A 21,063-nucleotide genomic window follows, 5' to 3' on the forward strand; every position below is an offset into this window, starting at 1 on the left:
ACGCCACCGCTTTCTTAGCTTAGTTTAGTTTAGTTGCTGATTCCTTAGCTTAGTTCAATGGTTTCGACGGTGGAATTGACGACTCCGACGTTGGTTCCTTGCTTTCTTTACCGCTTTTGAGACGATGTAGTTAGATCTCGAGTTTCATCGGAGGAATTGACGACTCCGCCTTTGGATCTCGACCTATTTCTGGTTTTATGAAGCTTTGGTGTTTATTTTCATGTTAATGATGCTATTTACTCATGTTTCTTGGATGCTTTTCGCAATTGGTGGCTTAGATATTTAGATCCATGATGTTTACATGATTTCCAGTAGTTTAGAGGTTGAGATCTAGTTATTCACGTGCTCAATTTCTGAGATCTGTTAGTTTAGGTGATGCATGCAAGGTTAATCTGTGTTTATTCCGCTTTCTGCTTGATCCAGTAAAGTAGATCTGGCAGTTCTAGCTTGAGTTTAGTGTTTACGTTTCGTTTTCGATGTTGGATTGTGGTGGATCTGAATCTGTGTTGGTGGATCTGAAGTTCTCTGTTTCTATTCTGCATGATTATGGCTGTTTACTGTTCGATCTCGCATCTGCTAGACCCAGTAGCGTAGATCTGTTAGTTTAGGCTTTAATTTCATTTTTAAATTTAGATCTGAGATTGCTCTGTTTTCATGGTGTTTAATGCTCTGTTTGTTCTGTATTTCCCGTTGGATTCATGAAGAAGATGAAGTTTGCTGGTAGTTAGAATCAGATCTGCTTTAGTTTGTTAGTTGCAGCTTTCTTGTCAGTAGCTATTTAGGGAAATCTGTTCTGCTGCTTTTCTTATGATCTATGTCTGGCTGTTTTAGGAAACTTATTTGCTTGACCCAGGAAATTCGGTGAATGTTCCAAAGTTAAATTCAGTTTCGAATCATGCATGCATTTATATTTCAAGCAATTTCCATTCTCTGGACCCAGTAGATAGAATAGATTAGGTTTAATTTCCCAGGTCTAGTAGTTAAAACTCAACCCTCTCGTTCCGTGGCAGCAGCCGATCACTTTTCCGATTGTGTCGTAGAAATAATCTCGAGTAGCTCCCTAGTCTCTGTGGTTCGACCGCGCTCTTGCCGCTTATACTTTATAATATTCGTTGCATTAGTAGAAAAATTATAAATCTTGTTGAAAGGGGGAACACGTGCACACGACACACGTGCAAAAATACCTCTCTTCAAGATACACCATGGACCGTCGGAGTCCATCGGGGACCTTTTGTCTCCCGTTATGACGTGAACCAGGACCACCATGAGTCGGGATCCGTCGGGGATAACGTGGAGTTTGAGGTGGTCTAAAAAGAACAAGCAAGGCTTGAACCACGCTCAACGATCAGCTCCAAAGACCACCCAAAGACCAATTGCCAAGGCACAAGGCGCCCGGTGCATGGGTCACGGCGCGCGTGTGGTTTGTCACCCATCTTATTCCACGATAATTATTACACATAATAATTCATCTTATTAAATACTTTATCAAAGTTATCATCCCCAATGTGAGATAATTAACACTCAGTTAATTAATCCCTTAGTTTTTCTCATAGTTCATTTCTAGCTTTATTGTGACCAACTTTAATATATTATTTCTCACTCACCGGGAATCGGATTTGAGAAAATTAATATACTACGGTCATCTACTCGAAACGTATATCGACGCTATTGTATTTAATTTCACAAAATTAAATGTCTTGTAACATTTATCATTAGTCAAAGTCATTTGACCAAGCACGATTCCAACCCTTATACAAACTTTTAAATATTGGATCTTTATATTCTTATATTTGATCTTATTTGATTTTACGGAGTACTTTTTCATTAATTTGAATAGGTTATATGGGTTCTTAATTTCTTTTACAATTTTTTTAATTTTTGTATCTTTATATTCTTATATTTGATCTTGTTTGATTTTATGGAATTTGTTTTTCACTTATTGGGTTCTTATACAAACTTTTTAATTTTTGGATCTTTATAATATTATATTTGATCTTATTTTATTTTAAGGATTATTTTTTCATTAATTTGAATAGGTTATATGGGTTCTTATACAAGGTTTTTAATTTTTTGATCTTTATATTCTTATATTTGATCTTATTTGATTTTACGGATTATTTTTCACTTATTGGGTTCTTATACAAACTTTTAAATTTTGGATCTTTATATTCTTATATTTGATCTTATTTGATTTTACGGATTATTTTTTCATTAATTTGAATAGGTTATATGGGTTCTTATACAAATTTTTTAATTTTTGGATCTTTATATTCTTATATTTGATCTTATTTGATTTTACGGATTTTTTTTTCTCTTATTGGGTTCTTGTACAAACTTTTAAATTTTTGGATCTTTATATTCTTATATTTGATCTTGTTTGATTTTACTGATTTTTTTTCACTTATTGGGTTCTTATGCAAAAAAATTTTGGATCTTTATATTCTTATATTTGATCTTATTTGCTTTTACGGATTATTTTTTCATTAATTTGACTAGGTTATATGGGTTCTTATGCAATTTTTTTAATTTTTGGATCTTTATATTCTTATATTTGATTTTATTTGATTTTACGGATTTTTTTTCACTTATTGGGTTCTTATTATACAAACTTTTTAATTTTTGGATCTTTATATTTTTATATTTGATCTTATTTGATTTTACGGTTTTTTTCACTAATTTGAATAGCTTGGCACTCTTTACTAGGCATTTAAATTCCACGACTTGTAACATTTATAAATTAAGTGAAAAAACTGAAAACCAAGAAACGGTAGGAACCAGAAATTTGAATTTTATAAATATAATAATAATATTAATATTAATTAAACATTTAATTTTTCATATAATGTCTTTACAAATGTTATGAGACGTAAACGATATAATTAACATATCATTTATCTATTATTCTACTTCATAAACTTGTCTTATAAATTTCACTATAGATTCTCACAAATTTCCAATATTGGAAAACTCAACTTTATCATTATAATATTCTTATTGAAGAAAATACTCTCACAAAACTTCAATATTGGAGAACTCAAATTAAAAATACTAGTATTATTATTTGGACCATTTAAAGTGGAATTATTTTTTATTTTTTTGAGAAGTATATATACTCCGTACAATATTTTTACTCGTAATCATAACAATAAGATTTTATCGATACTATTCATTCCTATGTTGATAAATTTACTATTTGCACAAGAAACATTTTTAGACTCCCTCCGTTCCATAGTAATGGAGGTGTTTCTTTTCGGCACAGAGATTAAGAAAAATTTGTATTAAGTGAGTTAAGTGAATGGAGAATAAAGTGAAAAATGAAAAATATAGAGACATGAAGAGAGAAAAAAGTAATAAAGAGTATAATAGGTGTGGAAAAATGCGTTAACTTTTACTAAAAAGGGAAATGACTCTATTACTATGGAACGTACCAAAATGACTCTCTTAATATGGAACGGATGGAGCAGTAGTTTGCTATAATTCGACTACTTGCTAGGCTGCTAGGTAGTTTTAATCTCAAATTGTAATGTCTTTCAAAGGTCACAAATTGTTCTGAAACTTAGGAAATCTGGATTGGGTATTTGGGCTTCATAGGACTTAAGGACTCTCATTACACTTGTATATAACAAAAAAAAAACCATAATAGCACAAGCAAGCCCAACAATAGAAAATTTAAAGACCCAAAACTAATAAGCTCAATGTTCTTCTCCTTTACAACTTTATAGTACTATATTCAAATCGGACAAATTCGCACTGTTTGTTGGCTCCGTTGACACTACCTTATTTCCTTATACACAAACCTATTAGCCACGCAAACATAAACACACAAATTAAGAGCACTCATACCTCCCAAAACCCAATAGAAATTCTGCAGCAGCCACCCCTCCCCACCCCCACCCCCACCCGCCGCGCTTACTCTCTGCACCGCCGCTATCACCGCAGTGCTCAGGAAGCTCCCCACTCCGGTCACCGTGATGTACGCCCACGCTCCTCATCCCCACCGGCATCTGGTCGTAGAAGAGCTCCTGCAGCCCCACCACCGCAAACACGTCCGCCAGCCCGCACATCACGTACTGCGGCACCACCCACCACGCCGACATCGGGACCGCCGCCCGCGGATTGTCCAGGAGGCCGTGCTGGGCCGCCACGCGCAGCCTCCTGGACTCGACTAGCGCGGCCACCACCATCGTCAGGATGGAGAGGAGCAGGCCGGTCCCGATGCGCTGCAGGATGGTGATGCCGGAGGGGTGGGCTGTGATGGCCCGGGAGATGGGGACCAGGGCCCGCTCATAGAGGAGGCCCGTGATGACCTGGAAGGACGCCGGGGGAATTGTGAAGGTACGAGTGATGGAGCGGTTGAGGGTGGAGGTTTGCTTGGTGAAGTAGGTGCCGAGCTGCGCGATCAGAACATCAGGCAGCTCAGCCAGATCGGGATCAGCTGGAAGATGAGCTTCGCTTCTTCAACTTGCTTCACTGAGCTCAGCCGCCACGGGTCCCGCTTCTCGCTCGATGCGTTCATTGCGTCGATCATCGCTGCTTTGTCTACATACCTGCATCCAAATTCCAACACAGACCTGTTAGAAATGAGTCACTTCACCCATTCAAAATTTTCATAATTAGAGGACTATCTATATGAAAAAGGGAGTTTCAATAAGATCAGAAATTGTTAAATTTCTCTAAAATCACGGGGACAGAAAATCCATGCAGTCATATAATTAAAAAAAATGAAAAAAAATGAATATGGGGACCTAGTCCACATTCGTCTTAGTGATAAAGTCGACCTTCAACATAGACATGAAACGACAACCATATCTCAATTTGTCAACAAGGTGAAAAACCTAATCATTCACAAACAGTGATACTATCTTGTTAATTGGAAGGAAAATAAAGTAGATTTATAACCTGAAGTGACTGGTAGGTGCTAGAGTGCCCGCACCGGTACCACCACCCTCCATGCCGACGCCACCGTAATCGTCATCTTCGACGCAGACGCCGCGCGCCTCTCCCTCCGACATCCGCCGCTTCTTCACGGCGGCGAACACCACCTGCGCCACCCTCGTGAACGGGCTCCCCACCGGAGCCTCGCGGCTGTAGCTCCCGCTTCCCGCCAGGAAGACGACGAGCGCGGCGGCCACGGCCGCCGCCAGCATCCCGAACCCTAAGCTCCAGCCGACGTAATCCTCCACGTAGATCACCACCAGCACCGCGGCGGTGGCGCCGGAGACGATCCCCACGTACCACCAGTTGAAGAAGGAGCTCTTCGCCGCCTTCTCCTCCGGTATGCTCTCGTCGAATTGGTCGGCCGCGAAGGTCTGCACGCAGGGCTTGTGACCGCCTTCGCCTACGGTTAGAATGTAGAGCGCAATGAAGAAAACTGTATGGCGCGCTTCGAGGGGAACCGTAGAGACCGCTACCGTCAGCAATATGATGCCCTGTCGAATTTCATATTTAAATTCTTAAGGCTTGAAATTTAGTTAATTAATTCAATTGTACATGTAGTGAGAGAAAATATTGGTAGGATTTCACATGTGAAGAGGCAAATAAATTTTGAATATATAATACTATATAACTATTCCTTGCACGTAATTAATTATTCACCACTTGTATGTGGTAATTAATTACTGTTCCATTGGATTCTATAAATACGTGTACAATACTAGTTAACAAACTTATGAAGATTAACTTCATGAATGCAGATATTATGGAGAGAATAATATTGAGAGAATGATGGAGAACTTTATTCAATCATCAACAAAGAGTACAATACACCTTATATACTCGGTGCATGAAGCTATGTAAAACTAACAACTAACAAACATAACTAACTAACTGAAAGATCCAGCTGTCAACTAACTAACTAACTAATATAAACTTCTCTTCACAATGCATGACCGAGAGCTTGAGTGTAGATGAGGTGAGGTGCACGGTTGTCTGCATGGAGCTGGAGCTGTAAGTTGACGATGCATGGAGCTGGAGCTGTAAGTTGATGATGCATGGAGCTGCAGCTGTAGGATGAAGATGATACATCATTGATACTAGTATTAATGATCCAGCAAGGCAACAACTAACGTCTGTTTCAATTTCTATTTTAAACTGAACATTGGATTAATGATAATTGAATGAAATGATGAAAGAGTCTAAAAAAAATTGCTGCGGATAAAAAGAGAAATGAAACGTACACACATTGAATTGGTTGGTGTGTGAGAAAAATTGGGGAAAATAAATTCATGTTGAGAGAGAGAGAGAGAGGCGTACAATGAGGTAGATGATGGAAGAGATGAGAATAGTTTTGAATCGGCCGACGTAGGAGTCGGCGAGGAAGCCGCCGACCACCGGGAAGATGGCGGCGACGCCTTGCCACGTGTTGACGCTCTTGGCGGCGGTAGCGGTTGGCTGGCCGAGCACCTTCGTCAGGTACATGAACAGGTTTCCAGCAACTCCATAGTAGGCAAATCTCTCCGCCACCTCCACAACTAATTAATTCAAATCAAATTCAAAATTTAATTTACAAAAAATAAAATAAAATCGAATCATATATACAAATTAATTATATTAGTAAGAAAAGAGATGGATTACAGATGATGAAAATGGCTGATTTCCAGCCACCTCTGGTAGGTTTGGTGGAAGGGGGATTCGCAGCCATTTTGAGTTTTTGCGGTTTTATCTTTGCATAATGCTTACTCACATTTACTCATATATATACGTACACATTAGCCCAAGTTGATTTTTTATTTTATTGTCGACGTGGTTCACTCTGGTCCTATGCTCTAAGAGTAGGTGCACTATGACTAAATTTATAAGTTGATAGCACAATATAGTTTCAAATTAGTAACAATAAAATGTAAAAAAAATGAAAATACACCCATAATAATATGAAAAAATTAGAGCCCCACCTCACATGAGAAGTGAGGGTCATAAAGGCACTTGATGGTAGTGAGATTTGATGAGAAAAACACTAGTATAGTTTCATGAGTGAGAGATTGTTTGATATTTTGCATATGGGATTTCTCATTGATTTAACACCAATATGGAAGTGTAATAACAATTCCTTGTGGTGGAATATTGTCATGTCTATGTTCTTTGCATCAATATTGTTGACAACCTAGCTAGTTTAGATAACTTTATTTAAATATTTGTTCTACCACTTCTTTCATTCACAACCTCCACATTAATCAGATTAAAATCTTTGTGTATATGGTTGGATAATGGATACGTCTATCAATAGATTGTGGAAATCTATTTGATGTAGGATAAATTAATGAGCCATACATGATTTTAAAAAAGCATGTATAATGCATATAAGTGAGGACAGGTAAAATCAATAAACATTTTATCAGTTGTTTGTGTATCTAATTTGTAAATAAGCAACTGTATGAGTTGCAAGTAGGAATCTCATTTCTTTCCGACATAGATTTTAAGAAATCTATTAAGAAAAGTGAGTGAAAAAATTAATAGAATATGAGTCTCACTTGTATATTAGTAGTTTTAAATTAAATATGAGTGGAATGTGATATCATATTATTACCATTTATAGTAAAAATGAATCGTGACTCTTATTTGCAGACGGACTACATGGAAAATGAGATTTTTATTAGCCGACTGGAGTACTGCAGTAGCATAGAAGAGCTAAAAAGTTAGAAAATGGGAAAGTGACATTTTTTAAAAAGTTTATTCAAATTAAAGAAAGTACAATTAACCATCAAATTACACTTTCATTCATCAGGCATAACTTCGTTTCGAAGAAAATAATTCAGTGATCAATTGTCTTCCTATTAATTTAACAACTCAATCACTTCTTGCATAAATTTTAATTATTTTCTTATATATTCATAATTAATTGAATAGGATTTCATCTGCCTCAGTGAACAATTTATACCCACATAATTTTTCTATGCCCGTTTCTTAACGTGTGTATTGATTCGTAAATCTCGTTTCTATTTTAATGACTTTTCCCTCTCGTTTTGGTATATGAAATTCTCAAACTATATAGTAAAGACAATAAAATCAGTTAAATTATTCAGACTTTAAGAGTTTTGAGTCTCTAACACAAGTACGCAACAAAGGAGCAGTATAAAGTGGCGGACACTCCCATAGCCCCACCCCCTTTTTTTCCACATCCCCAATTTTTTTGTCCACGGCCCCAAAAATTTATTTCCACCACTATAGTGGACACTTTCAATAGCCCCAATCTTTTTTTCATTTATGTTCATTCAATTATAATTAAATTTATCGGACTACACGTAAATAGAAGAAAACGGCTATACGTGAAGAAATTAAAATTAAACACTAAATTTTCGTCGTATTAAAGTACATGAAAAATTACAGAACGAAAATTTAATCTATTGAAAATCACAACGGTGTTCACACTGCGCCGCCTCCCCTACGTGCCCAAAGCTCTTCAATCAAATCGGCCTGGAGTGTGGCATGTGATGTGCTCCTGCGCATATCAACGAAACGTTGGATCAAATATTCATTGCTCCGTGGTACGCCCATCTGGATTGGTTTGGAGGCAACACCGTGGCTTGTACTTGCGCGCTCTTCCGGTGCCCAGCGCTCTGCCGCAAATCCTTCATCTTCTATTATCATATTGTGCAATATGATACATGCTAATATAATATTCGCGACATCATCTTCGTGCCAAACTCGTGCCGGGCACCATATAATGGTCCACTGCGATTGGAGGACACCAAAAGCCCGCTCAACATCCTTCCTAGCACCCTCTTGTTTCCGTGCAAAATATTGTTTCTTCGGTCCAAGCGGTTGGCGAATTGTCTTGACGAATACGGGCCACCGAGGATATATCCCATCTACCAAATAGTATCCCCTACTGTACTGCGTGCCGTTGGCTACGAAGCTGATTTCTGGACCCTCCCCCAGCACTCATCGTTGAAGAGAGGCGATGACTGAAGAACATTGATGTCGTTGTTCGAACCTGCCACACCGAAATACGCATGCCAGATCCGCAAACGGTAGTCAGCAACGGCTTCCAGAATCATCGATGGATGTTTGCTTTTGAATCCAGTTTTGAACTGGCCTTTCCACGCCACCGGGCAGTTCCTCCACTCCCAATGCATGCAATCGATGCTTCCTAACATTCCTGGGAACCCGTGGATCGAACCGTGCATATCCAGCAGTCTCTGACACTCATCAGGGGTGGGCTTTCGTAGGAACTCCCCACCAAATATTTCCCGGATCCCCTTACAAAATTTCCTAAGCACCGTTAGGCTAGTCGTCTCACCCATTTATAGGTATTCGTCGAACATATCAGCTGGTCCGGCGTAGGCAAGCTGCCGGATTGCAGCGGTGCACTTCTGATGCGTAGACAGCCCAATCCGGCCAGTGCAATCACTCCGGAGGGTGAAGCACCGGTAACGCTCCGCCAAATTCGTCGCTATATGGTTGAAGAGCCGTTGCGACATTCTGAATCGCCGGCAGAAAATCTCGGGTGGATAACGGGGGTTATCCACAAAGTAATCCGCCATTAGACGCTGGTGCGCATCGCTGTGATCTCGTTGGATGGTCCGCCGATGAGTAATCGCACGAGGGATCGCGGCCTCCGCCACTTCCGCCGCGAGCGCCGCATCCTCCTCGGCGGCCTGGTGTTGCACCTCTTTAATCATAGAATTCAACGCGTCATTCCACAAATTGTCCATTTCGGTCCACAAATTCTAGTGAGAGAAAGTCTGAGTGATGAAGAGTTGGAATGGTGTGAAAATATAATGAATGGAATTAGGTGTATTTATATGTAATTTTTGAATTTTAAAAAAAAATCACCCCGGATAGGAGCGCCAGGCACCGCCCCACTATAGGCATGCGCGCCTATCGCCCCTTCCGCCCCGGACCGGCGCGTCCTTGCACAAAAAACGCCTGATGACCGTCCGCCTCGGGGCGGACGTTCTCCCCACTATAGATAGCCCCGCCGGGGCTATAGACGCCCCTGGCTTATAGTGGACACCCTAATAACATTAAGTGGGACAATATTTGAGCATAAGATTATGTTTGCTTTGAGATATAATGAATAAAGTGCTTATTAATGTATACTCTCTCTGTCCTGTTCGAGAATAGAAGACCGTAAGTCATTTGCCTTGCCACTGATTTTAAAAAATATACAAAAAAAAAATAAAATTAATGAAATATAAATCATAAATTTATATACTATATTAATTTCATAATAAAAATATGAGCATAATTTTATTTATCATAAAAAATGAAAAAGAAACTCTTACTAAAGAACTGACTAAAATAAAAACTTGATTTGAGAGCGTTCATATAGATTTTTTTTTCTCTTATTAAGACTATTCATAAAGTTGATTAGAGACTGGCTCTAATTCCGAACCATGTCCATAAGAATGTAACTCCTAAGATAGCTTAGAGCATCTCCAGTAAGACTGGACGTCAAATAGCCCTCACATAGCCTTCACACTGCCACATCATCAGCACTACAATTCTCCTGCCACATCAACTGGACATCAAATAGCCCTCACATAGCCTTCACACTACCTATCCACATCACTAATAACAATTATATAATTTAATTTACACTCGTATCAACATACGGAATTTAATTTACGAGACAATTTCTCCGACTCGTTGAGCACAACGTAGCAGTTCCAGTAGGTGAACTCATAGTACTTCTTCTGCGGATCGGGGTAGGCTCTCTCCGCAATCCTCCTGCAGTCTTCCTCTGTTTGGCCACTGGTCTGCATGCGGAGGGCGTTGGCGTACAAACCCGAAAATCGAGAGACGCCAGACCTGATTCGGTCCCAGCACTTCCGGACCTCCTCCCCGGTGCACGGTCTCCCTTCAGGGCAAAATGCCCTGTAGGCTGCGGCTACCTTGGCCCACAAGTTGACGATCCTCTGGTTGTTCGAAACGAGAGGATCGTCGCAGACACTCACCCACGCCTTGGAAACCGCAACGTTCTCCGCGTCCGTCCACTTCCTCCGGCTGCGACGACTCGCCGGCCTTCTTGGCCTTGCCCTTCTTCTTACCCCGCCCTACTCCCTGGCTTTGAATGAGAGTTTCCGGAACCTCGTTCATATCAAAACCCAAGTCCGCTAAGGAGAGGGTCTCCATATACTGTGCATCCGTTGGGGTCGATGTGTGCGAAGAACAGGTGGAAAAATCAAAAGTCGGCCGATAGGCATTCCCCCCCCCCCCCCCCCCCCCCCGTGCGTCCCCTGCGGCGGGGGAATCATCTGCTGCGCCGGTGGCTGCATCCCGGGTGCCCACCCCGGCATCATCTGCATAGGGGGCTGCATGCCGGGTGCCCACCCCGGCATCATCTGCTGCCACGGGTACATGTTGTAGTACCCGGTCATCGGAGGCCAACCACTTCCCCAGGAGCCGGGGAAGTATGGGACCCTACCCCGGGAGTCGGGGCCGTCTGAGACCCTACACCGGGAGGCGGGGGAGTCTGAGACCATCCCCTGGGAGTCACTGGAGTACCTTCGTAGTTGTTCTCCATTGCTCGTTATTGATCTTGAACAGAAAGTAAGGTAGAGAGAGTACTCGTTAAAACAAGTGGTGCGAATGAAAATGACGTTCAAAGCGCGTATATATAGTGTTTTCAAAAGAAAAAAAAAATAAAAAATAAAATCTGACGCCGGTTTGACGCCGATCCGGGACCCACAATGGCGCCGTGAGGATCGGCATCGGAACCGGCGTCATCGCGCGAATCGGCATGGCCACGCCGATTTTGACGCCGATTTCGCCTACGCCGGTTCCAATGGTTCGGCGTCAGAACCGGCGTCGGCGAAAAATCGGCATCGCGATTTTGACGCCGTTATAAGATTTATTGTCCTCGTACTTAGTGTCAAACATCTTTGGTCAAGGGGAGTATTGGGGTGGGGTCCTCACACCTCTTAGTATAAAACACCACAAATCACATTCCATTGGATTCTTAGATTGGATGGTTATGATAAGCTACATTATAAGACTACGATGTTACATTATTAGCCAAGCTACATTAATAGACTAATAATCTACATTATTTGACTAAAATAGGAGTATATTATTTTACTATAATAGTACTACATTATTAGTTAAATTACATTATTAGGCTAATAATCTACAATATTAGATGACACGTGATATTAATCTAACCGTTAGATCACAAGATCCAATGGACTAACAAATGTTTTGTTTTTGAACAATATTTACCATATGAATATGAAGTAATGTAATCAAATGCAAAACTCTAACTATTGTACAAACTCCAAACTATGATCTGGACCGTTAAAAAATGTCAACAAATTATAAAATAATAGCAATATAAAATATCAACACAGTGTCAACGGTTAGCACCGTGTTGATATCAAAATCTTGAAATTTTACACTGTGCTGAAAAGTTTGGAATTTGTACAATATATAAGTTTCCATTTTATTACTACCTTAATATGAATACAACCATATAGCGACCATAATATATATTGAATGCATTTAAGGCAAAAACACTTCTCAAGTGTAGAACACCAAACCAAAGAAAATAAATCATTATTATATAACACTTAAGGTTACTTTTACTTCATTTTTAGTTTATTATAAGAAATTTAGATATTAAGATGAACTAACAATCTAAAATTGCCTAGTTCAATTTAAAAGCTAAATATCTTACATTGAAATAAAAACAAAGTAAAAATGATATTTGATGTTTTCTTATGCCTACTCCGCATTTGGTTTCTATTCTGCGTGTTGCATTTAAAATTTATTTTTCATCATTAATATATACCTTAAAATTTATTTTTTACCATTAATATAAACTTAATACACATTTCAATCAAATGTAAGACACTTTATTTTATACTCCATGCTAGCAAGTTTTAGTTCCACCATGGATATCTTTATCATCCATCAACCTTTTATTTTCAATCACAAATCCGTAAATTATTCGGTAAATTCCTGATCCTAGTTCGGCGATCCATATTTGATGGAACACAAAAGTTGTAAAAAAAAGTGAACAATTTACATCATAGACACGTAGACAATCATGGAACAAAATCTAATTGCAAGATATATATTGATTAAGACGGTAATTGACAATTAGAGGATGTCAAACTTACATTCAACATGTTTAGTCGGCATAAGTATTTACATATTTTTATACTAATAATTAGTAGTATTAGATACTGCAATTATGTTTGGTGGTAATTGACTTTTGACACGAAGATTATTTACCAGTTTCACTTATAGTAAAATCCACTGACCGGCGTGCATGAGAATAGGTGAGGCTCATCAAGATTTGATCCTTTTTAATTTTGGTATGTAAATCAACATTTATATTATTTTTATATTATAAAAAAAATCATCAATTTTTATTATCTATTCTATATTATTCACTATTTTCTTTTTATTTTTTTGTTTTATTATTTATGCATTAAAACTTATAACATTCATGAGATTATTTTTTTTAACGAATAAAGTACTCAAAATTTCTCTCATTTTAAACCAATCCTTATATGCTAGATCAATTAGTATCATGGTCGAAATTTACAATATAAATTTTACTCATTCATAATGTTTTTGAGAGTTACTATAGCAAGAAATTAATAAATTGTTGTAGCAGTACTTTTTCTGCAAATTCATTTTTATACAAATTGAATCGGATGTGACAAATTGAAATACTAATGTGGGAAAATGGATGATAAGAAGAATAACACCGTACATATAATCTTTAAACATCGTTGTTCCACTGAATTTACCAAATTAAAAAGATGAAGTTTTTCATTAGGATTTTATTTGTAGAACTCCATCTTATGAATGAAGTGAAGGCGTTCAAAGATTCACGTCATTCTCACTAACGTTTTAATTTGGATAAAATTTAAATATGCAGGAAAATTATTAATAATTAAGTGCTACTGTTCTTTATATGTATTTTTCACTTCTGCTAAAGTTTACACAATTATAATATCTATATGTACATCCAAAAAATTGATCTATTAGAATCTTATAAGACCGTGTGATTAACTCTATGGAGTTTTATACTATATCCAAGTTAAGTCAACGAGTTTAATCATTAACACTAAACGATCCTGCACTAATGACTAATTAAGTAGTCCTCCATTATATCAATTTTAATTAGGCCGTTGTTCAACGTTCAATCATTGTACTCATAAACAATATTATATCTACTTTTTCATCTCTCTTACTTTACTCTCTCTTCATTAATCCACAAAATTACATAGCATAAAATCCCGTGCGGGAAATCAAATGTTTCATACTCCCTCTGTCCCACAAGAATATGCATTTTCTAATTTTGAAAACTCTTTTCACTCTAATGAGGCGGGACTTATGCGGGAAATCAAATGTTTCATACTCCCTCCGTCCCACAAGAATATGCATTTTCTAATTTTGAAAACTTTTTTCACTCTAATGAGGCGGGACTTATTCTCTACTAACAATACTTTACTTACTTTTTCTCTCTACATCTCTCTTACTTTACCAATTTTACATTAAAACTCGTGCCGAACCCAAAGTGCATATTCTTTGGGGATGGAGGGAGTATTATTTATTGAGACAAAGGGAAAATTATGAAAAGTGGATGGAAAAAAAGTTAGTGGTATATATGTCTCACTTGTACATAGTATTCGTTTAAATGAAATATGAGTGAAATAAGTTAGTGAAATGTGAAGCTTATTACCATATACAGTAAAATTGAACCGGAATTCATATTCGTGGCTGGAAGGAGTAGTATCTATTATTGGTTTTACATCATGATCATAGTATTAGATGGTGTACTTCAAACACTTTCAGAGATTTTGTAAGAAAAAAAAGTGACTCGAATATTTTTTAAGTTTGAGTTTAATGTAAATGGTTGGAGTAAAATCAGTATATGATGTTAATATTAATAAATTTAAAAATTTTGTATCATGTTGAAATATTTTGAAAAATAACATATTAATTTTTTAACTGATATTAATGTTTAAGAGAACTGATAAATTTTGCATTCTAAACTGATAGTGTAAAATTACGATAAAATTACGTTGATATGTTTTAGCATTGTAAATTGATAATATGTTCAACTGTATTGAATAATGTCGATTTTGTTATTCAGGTATAAAAATTGCCGTCATTTTATCACTAATTGATAGTACTACCATTTATCGAAATAAAAAAAATTGAAAATGATCTAGCAAGACATGGCGTAAACAGATCTAGAGATGCCCAAGGTTTTCGGTTCCGGCGGTTAACCACGGAACCGACATTTTTCTCTTGAACCGGAACCACCATATTTTGAACCGCGGGCAGGTTCCGGCTCCAAATTTTACGAACCGAAACCGTGCCGGAACCGTCGGTTCTGGACGGTTCCAAACCGAAATCATGAAAAACCGTTGGAAAACCATGAAATCTAGCCGGAACTGCAAAAAACCGCCGAAAAACTGACGGTTTCAAATCGAAATCGGAACCGGTGGTTTTGGAACCGGAACTGGAACCGTAAAACACCCTCACGGTTCGGTTCCAGTTCGACAATTTCCGAAACCGGAACCGGCGGTTCCGAACCGTAACCGCCGGTTCCGGAACCGTGGGCATCTCTAAACAGATCCACTAAATCTTGATATTCAAGAAATGAGATTTTTTCTAATTTAATTTTAGATGTGGTTCTTATTTGATCACGACACTCTCGATATATATAGTAATATTGTAGTATTGAAAGTCAATAGTTTGGCTAGGCTCCAAGAAGAGCATATGATGCGTGTGTGATATTATAGTTTTAAAAATGTTTTAAAAATCGAACTAGTATGTGAATCGGTTAAACTACTAGTTTATGATTTAACCGGTCTGATTATTTTTTTTATAAATAAAAACTCAAGCCCGAAAGAGAGGCGAGCCATAATCTGTTGCAAAGAACATGAAAAAACAAAAGCCAAGCAACTAGAGTAACACACAAACCAAAAACAAAGACAAGGTAACCCACGAAAACTCCCAACAACAAATCTACAGAAGTGACAAAACAGACCAACACCAGTGAAGCGCGGGATGATTTGCTGGCTGTGTGTGTTTAATTGTTATGTCCAGAGGATTCGCTAGAGCACAGGGTCTAGGAGATCGTGAACTTCAGAATGCAGTCGTTGTTGCAACAATCTCGCTTCAAAACCCCAACCCTCTACACTATTGGCTAGTATAGGGAAGTCGGGATCGAATCCACGAGAATGGAAGGGTCAGAATGCATCGAGAGAACTTTTGGAGGTTAGCTGCTGCCACGCAACATGAGGGTCGAGTTTTAAACTACTAGGCCTAGGAATTGAAATCTAGTCTATTCTAACTACCAGATCTGGAGAATTGAAAGTACGTAAAACATAAATGCATGCATGGTTCGTAACCAAAAGCAACTTGAGAGCATCAACCAAATTCCTGGGTCAAGTAAAAGAGTTTCCTAAAATAACCAAACACAAGACGCGCAAAAGTAAACGGTAAAGCAGATTACCTAAACTGGCTACTGACTAAAGCTGCAATTAACAAACTAAAGCTACACGACTACAACTACCGAACGACTCCATCTTCTCCAACAACCAAGCTTGAAATGAACAGAACAGAACAGAGCATGAAAAACAGAGTATACTTCAGATCGAACGATGAACACTTCAATTAAACTGAAAGCTATCAGATCTAATCTACTGGACGAAGCAAATAAAGAGGAACAGGGTTTTCCATGCAGATACCCAAACACACGTACTCCAGATTCGAACAATTAAAAGAAATCTAAACTAGATGTACCAAAATCATCATCAAACAAACCAGATCCACCAATCTCAACATCATTTCAACTCCGATTCAATCTCAATTCAAAGATCAACTCCGAGCTCAACTCCGATCAACAAATCAATCGCGAAAAGCATCCAACACAGTAAACAGATCAGTAAACAACGGAATCAACGGAAACAGAAATAGAAACTAGATTAACCACAAATTGTAGCGAGTCGCAAAACAATCGCCGAATTTCCGGCAAGGAAATCGGCGAGAGAGAAAAAGTACAAACGAAAAATAAAATTGTTTCTTCACTCCTTCTCGGAGTGGTGTTACACCTTCAGCTGAACAACAAAACACCAAACTAACCACCCTTTTTCTCTATTGAACCAAGTGTGTGAACTAAGTGAGTGAAAAGTGAACTGAAAATATCAAGGAAATTTTCTAACTAAGTGCTCTCCCTTTTTTTCGCAAGTATCCTGGTATTTATAGGTGTGTCTCGAATTCCTAGGGCAACGGTGTTCTTGAATTTACGATTGTGCCCTTGCGGATTTCACTATTTTTCTTCACTTTTCTCTTCTATTCTCCCTGCCCTGGTAATTGCTCTTCGTTCTTGGGTCTGGCAGATATTTCACGCACCTGGACTTATAAATTCATGTCAGCACCGTAGAAATCACAGAATTCGTAGATAAAATAGATGCATGAAACAAGCTTTATCAACCAGCATGGTTCTTTCTAGTTCAATTGTCCAATTGTTTGGACTAGCTAGTGGATTCCCAGTTTGGTTGACTCAATCTTATTATACATCTCCCTTTAAAAAAAAGAAAATGTAAATTTTGTAATATGTATAGATTGAATGAATATGTTCCCCAAATTCATGAATATATAACTGTGAGCCCATGAAATAGTAATAGGAATGATACTCCAACCGTGAAGCGATCACATCAACATACTATATCATATGTTTAGTTATCGAATATAAGCATTCCAAATAGTAAAACAATTTCATTGAAAGAGATAGTGTATTAAGAGTTGACGACACTTTCATTCGACTAACTAAACAAAGCTGAAAGCACAAAAACATACATAATCATTATTTTCCTTTATTGCTACGTATTTGTCGCGCCATATATGTTACTACTATTTCTTGGAAAATGTCATAATGTCCCATTTAATTACTAGAAAATAATAAATGTACACATCCATCTAGAATTCTTGTACTACAATTGATTGCATATTAATTAGAGAAAATAAGTTTCCATCATTATGGTGCACAAACAGGCGGCAGCAATACAAAATCAATTGATTCAAATTCTTTTTTTATTACTAATAGATTATAACGTGAAAGGTCAAACAATTTGTAACTCATTTATTATTAATTTAATTTATAACAAATAATTTTAAAATTATTTGCATTTTAAAATTAATATTTTAGTTAATTAATTACATTCTAAAATTAATATTTTAAAGTTATTTTAGTCCGTGCATAGTACTAGTACATATATAAAAGAGGAGTTTTGGAGATATTAACAAAAATATCATTATGAATAATTTAATAATATTATAAATTGAACAGTTCCTTTTATCGATTTTATGATAATTGAAGGGAGTATGGAAGAGAAAAAGTTTTAGAAAACTAATGCTAATTGCTAATACACATATTTATATATTTGTTATGAATGTAATAACTATTAATCTATCTATACATATATAAAAGTTGAGCTTTGGCCTTAATTTAAATATATATATGAATTTTGGGTATGAATTTTAAATATTTATAAATTTAGGGTAAGATTTTAAATATTTATGAATACAATGCAGTGTGGAATGAGAATGGACGCCTACTAGGAGAAAAATAAAAATAAAGGCAAATGTTAATGAGAATTTATTTGATGTAAATTATGTAATCATCGATTCCACGTCGTTAAATTTAAAACAGTTTCCCACTAATGAAATGAGAGTTAATTTGACAGCCATTTTACTCCACTAATTAAATGAGTGTTAATTGAGCGTTTGTTTAAATTATGTAATCATCGATTCCACGTCGTTAAATTTAAAACAGTTTCCCACTAATGAAATGAGAGTTAATTTGACAGCCATTTTACTCCACTAATTAAATGAGTGTTAATTGAGCGTTAGTTTAGGCAGCCATTTTTTTACTAATAGGTCAACTGCGAAATAAAATTTGTGAAATGATAAACAAAAGAATATTCGACGTTCTCTTACTTTGGATTATACTTTTTCAATCACATTAACCCCACATGACTACAAGAGTGCGTTTAAATGCTAACTTTTCGTAAAAATGTCAATACGATCACATTAAAATTTCAACACATATTTGTGTTGACATTTTAATAAACTGTCTTGACATTTAAATATCAGACTTAAAATTAAAAAACATTTTAATTCTGTGAAAATATGAATTAACCGTTGAGTTATAACTGCAGGAGCAAGTTTACGTTGCAATAATTTAAGATTGCACTGGTGAGACACTTCCTAGTCGAGCTTCATTTCATTGCAATATAGTGACCCTATACACTAAAAACTCAAACCTTGAAACCTAAATCATAAACCCTTAATTTTAAAATATACTCATCATGACCAACAAATGAGCCAAATATCAATAAAATTCTCCCTCCGCCCCAGTTCAATTTTACTTTGTTGATCACTTATTCAAAATATACTCATCATGACCAACAAATGAGCCAAATATCAATAAAATTCTCCCTTCGTTCCAGTTCAATTGTACTTTGTTGATCACTTATTCTATTTTGGGGGTTTTAGATCTGTATTTGATATCTTACATTGGGTCGGCCTACTTGATAATCCTTACTGATAGTGGAGGTTTTTTACCTGAATCTTGTCTGTAAATTTGTTTGTATGCTCATATCAAGAAAGTGATGTACAATAGGGTTATGTGAACGGTAAACAAAAAAAATCTTGCTTGCATTCATCCAAGCATTAAAATGAAAAGGTTTTTAAATCAAATAACATAAATGGCTATTGAAATATCAAATGTTAAATATTAGAAGTGATAGTAAATTTATTTAAAAGATTTCTTCAGTTACATAACTTGTGTAATTATTTATTTTGGAAATTATGAAAGAGAACGGTTGGAATTGAGAAGGTCGGGATGTCGTTTAAATGTAAAAAAAATTGTATGAATTAATTGTACATTTCATATGCTACTAAATTGGGGATTTTCAGCTTTTGGCTTGTCATTTAATCAAATACTAATAATATTGTAACTGAAGAAATCTTTTAAATAAATTTACTATCACTTCTAATATTTAACATTTGATATTTCAATAACATTTATGTTATTTGATTTAAAACCCTTTTCATTTTAAAAATTTAAATCCTAAATCCTAAACTCTAAACATATATCATAACAATTGGAAAAACATTTGACTTTCCTCACTAAGACATAGCAATATTTTATAGCAATTATATGCACGACCCATTGTATTTCCTTCAAAATTATATTATGAAATTGTTATACGTAAAAGTCAGAATATAAAAAAAATCATTCATTAAATATAACCTATAAATAGTGACTAAAATATTTTTTATATCTAATGCAAAAACTACAATCACAACAATATACAATCAAGAACACGTGTACTTCAATAGTGAAACAACGTTAATAAGAAATATGGGTCTCATTTATTTTTTGGTACTAACTTCACATTATCGATTAATTAATTGAGGAATACATTGGTATTAGCTATACCAACATATTGGGAGACCATGATAGTAGTAGAAGCTCTTCACATCACCATCTCTCACACTACTCTCATTCTACTTCCTCATTCACTACCGTTACAAAGGAACTATAGTCAGCCGTCGAGTACTCGGTTCTAAAAAAGATATCTACTCATTATTCTAGCTGCAGGCATAGCTCATCTTCTTGTGGATTCCATCTTTTCAACCCTTCAAAGATTTTACTTTGGCATGCTTATCGCAGTGGATATTCCTCTGTCGACAACCACATTGTATGGGATGCAACACCATCACATGATAACGCCCACCGACCACACTCGTTTCTCCGCCATGGCCATGAGTCCATGATACTTTTGGTTTATGGGTTGGTATTTATAAAAAAAATTGGTGGCGATTGGCATTATTCCCTTTTGGTATTATTACGATCCCTTTAACATTCTTCTCTGAAATGACTCATATTGATAGTAAATGTTGAGGCTGCTGATACGTATGTCTTTTGAATTTCCTCATTAAATGTATCTACAAATAATTACTCTTTTCATTTTCAGTATTTATGATATGATTAAAACTATAAATTAAATTAAATTACTACATAGTATAATACTTTTTGAATCAATTTTAATTAATTAGTTAAAATTAAATAAAATATTAAAAATTTAT

The 21,063-nt window shown here is 36.5% G+C and overlaps 1 pseudogene; it reads right to left on the reverse strand.

The window, feature by feature from the left end:
• Positions 1-3,772: 3,772 nt before the first annotated feature.
• Positions 3,773-6,640, reverse strand: LOC121754700 (annotated as a pseudogene).
• Positions 6,641-21,063: the final 14,423 nt, after the last annotated feature.

The sequence above is a fragment of the Salvia splendens genome, chromosome 11 (genome assembly GCF_004379255.2).
Source record: "Salvia splendens isolate huo1 chromosome 11, SspV2, whole genome shotgun sequence".
Classification (NCBI taxonomy): Eukaryota; Viridiplantae; Streptophyta; class Magnoliopsida; order Lamiales; family Lamiaceae; genus Salvia; species Salvia splendens.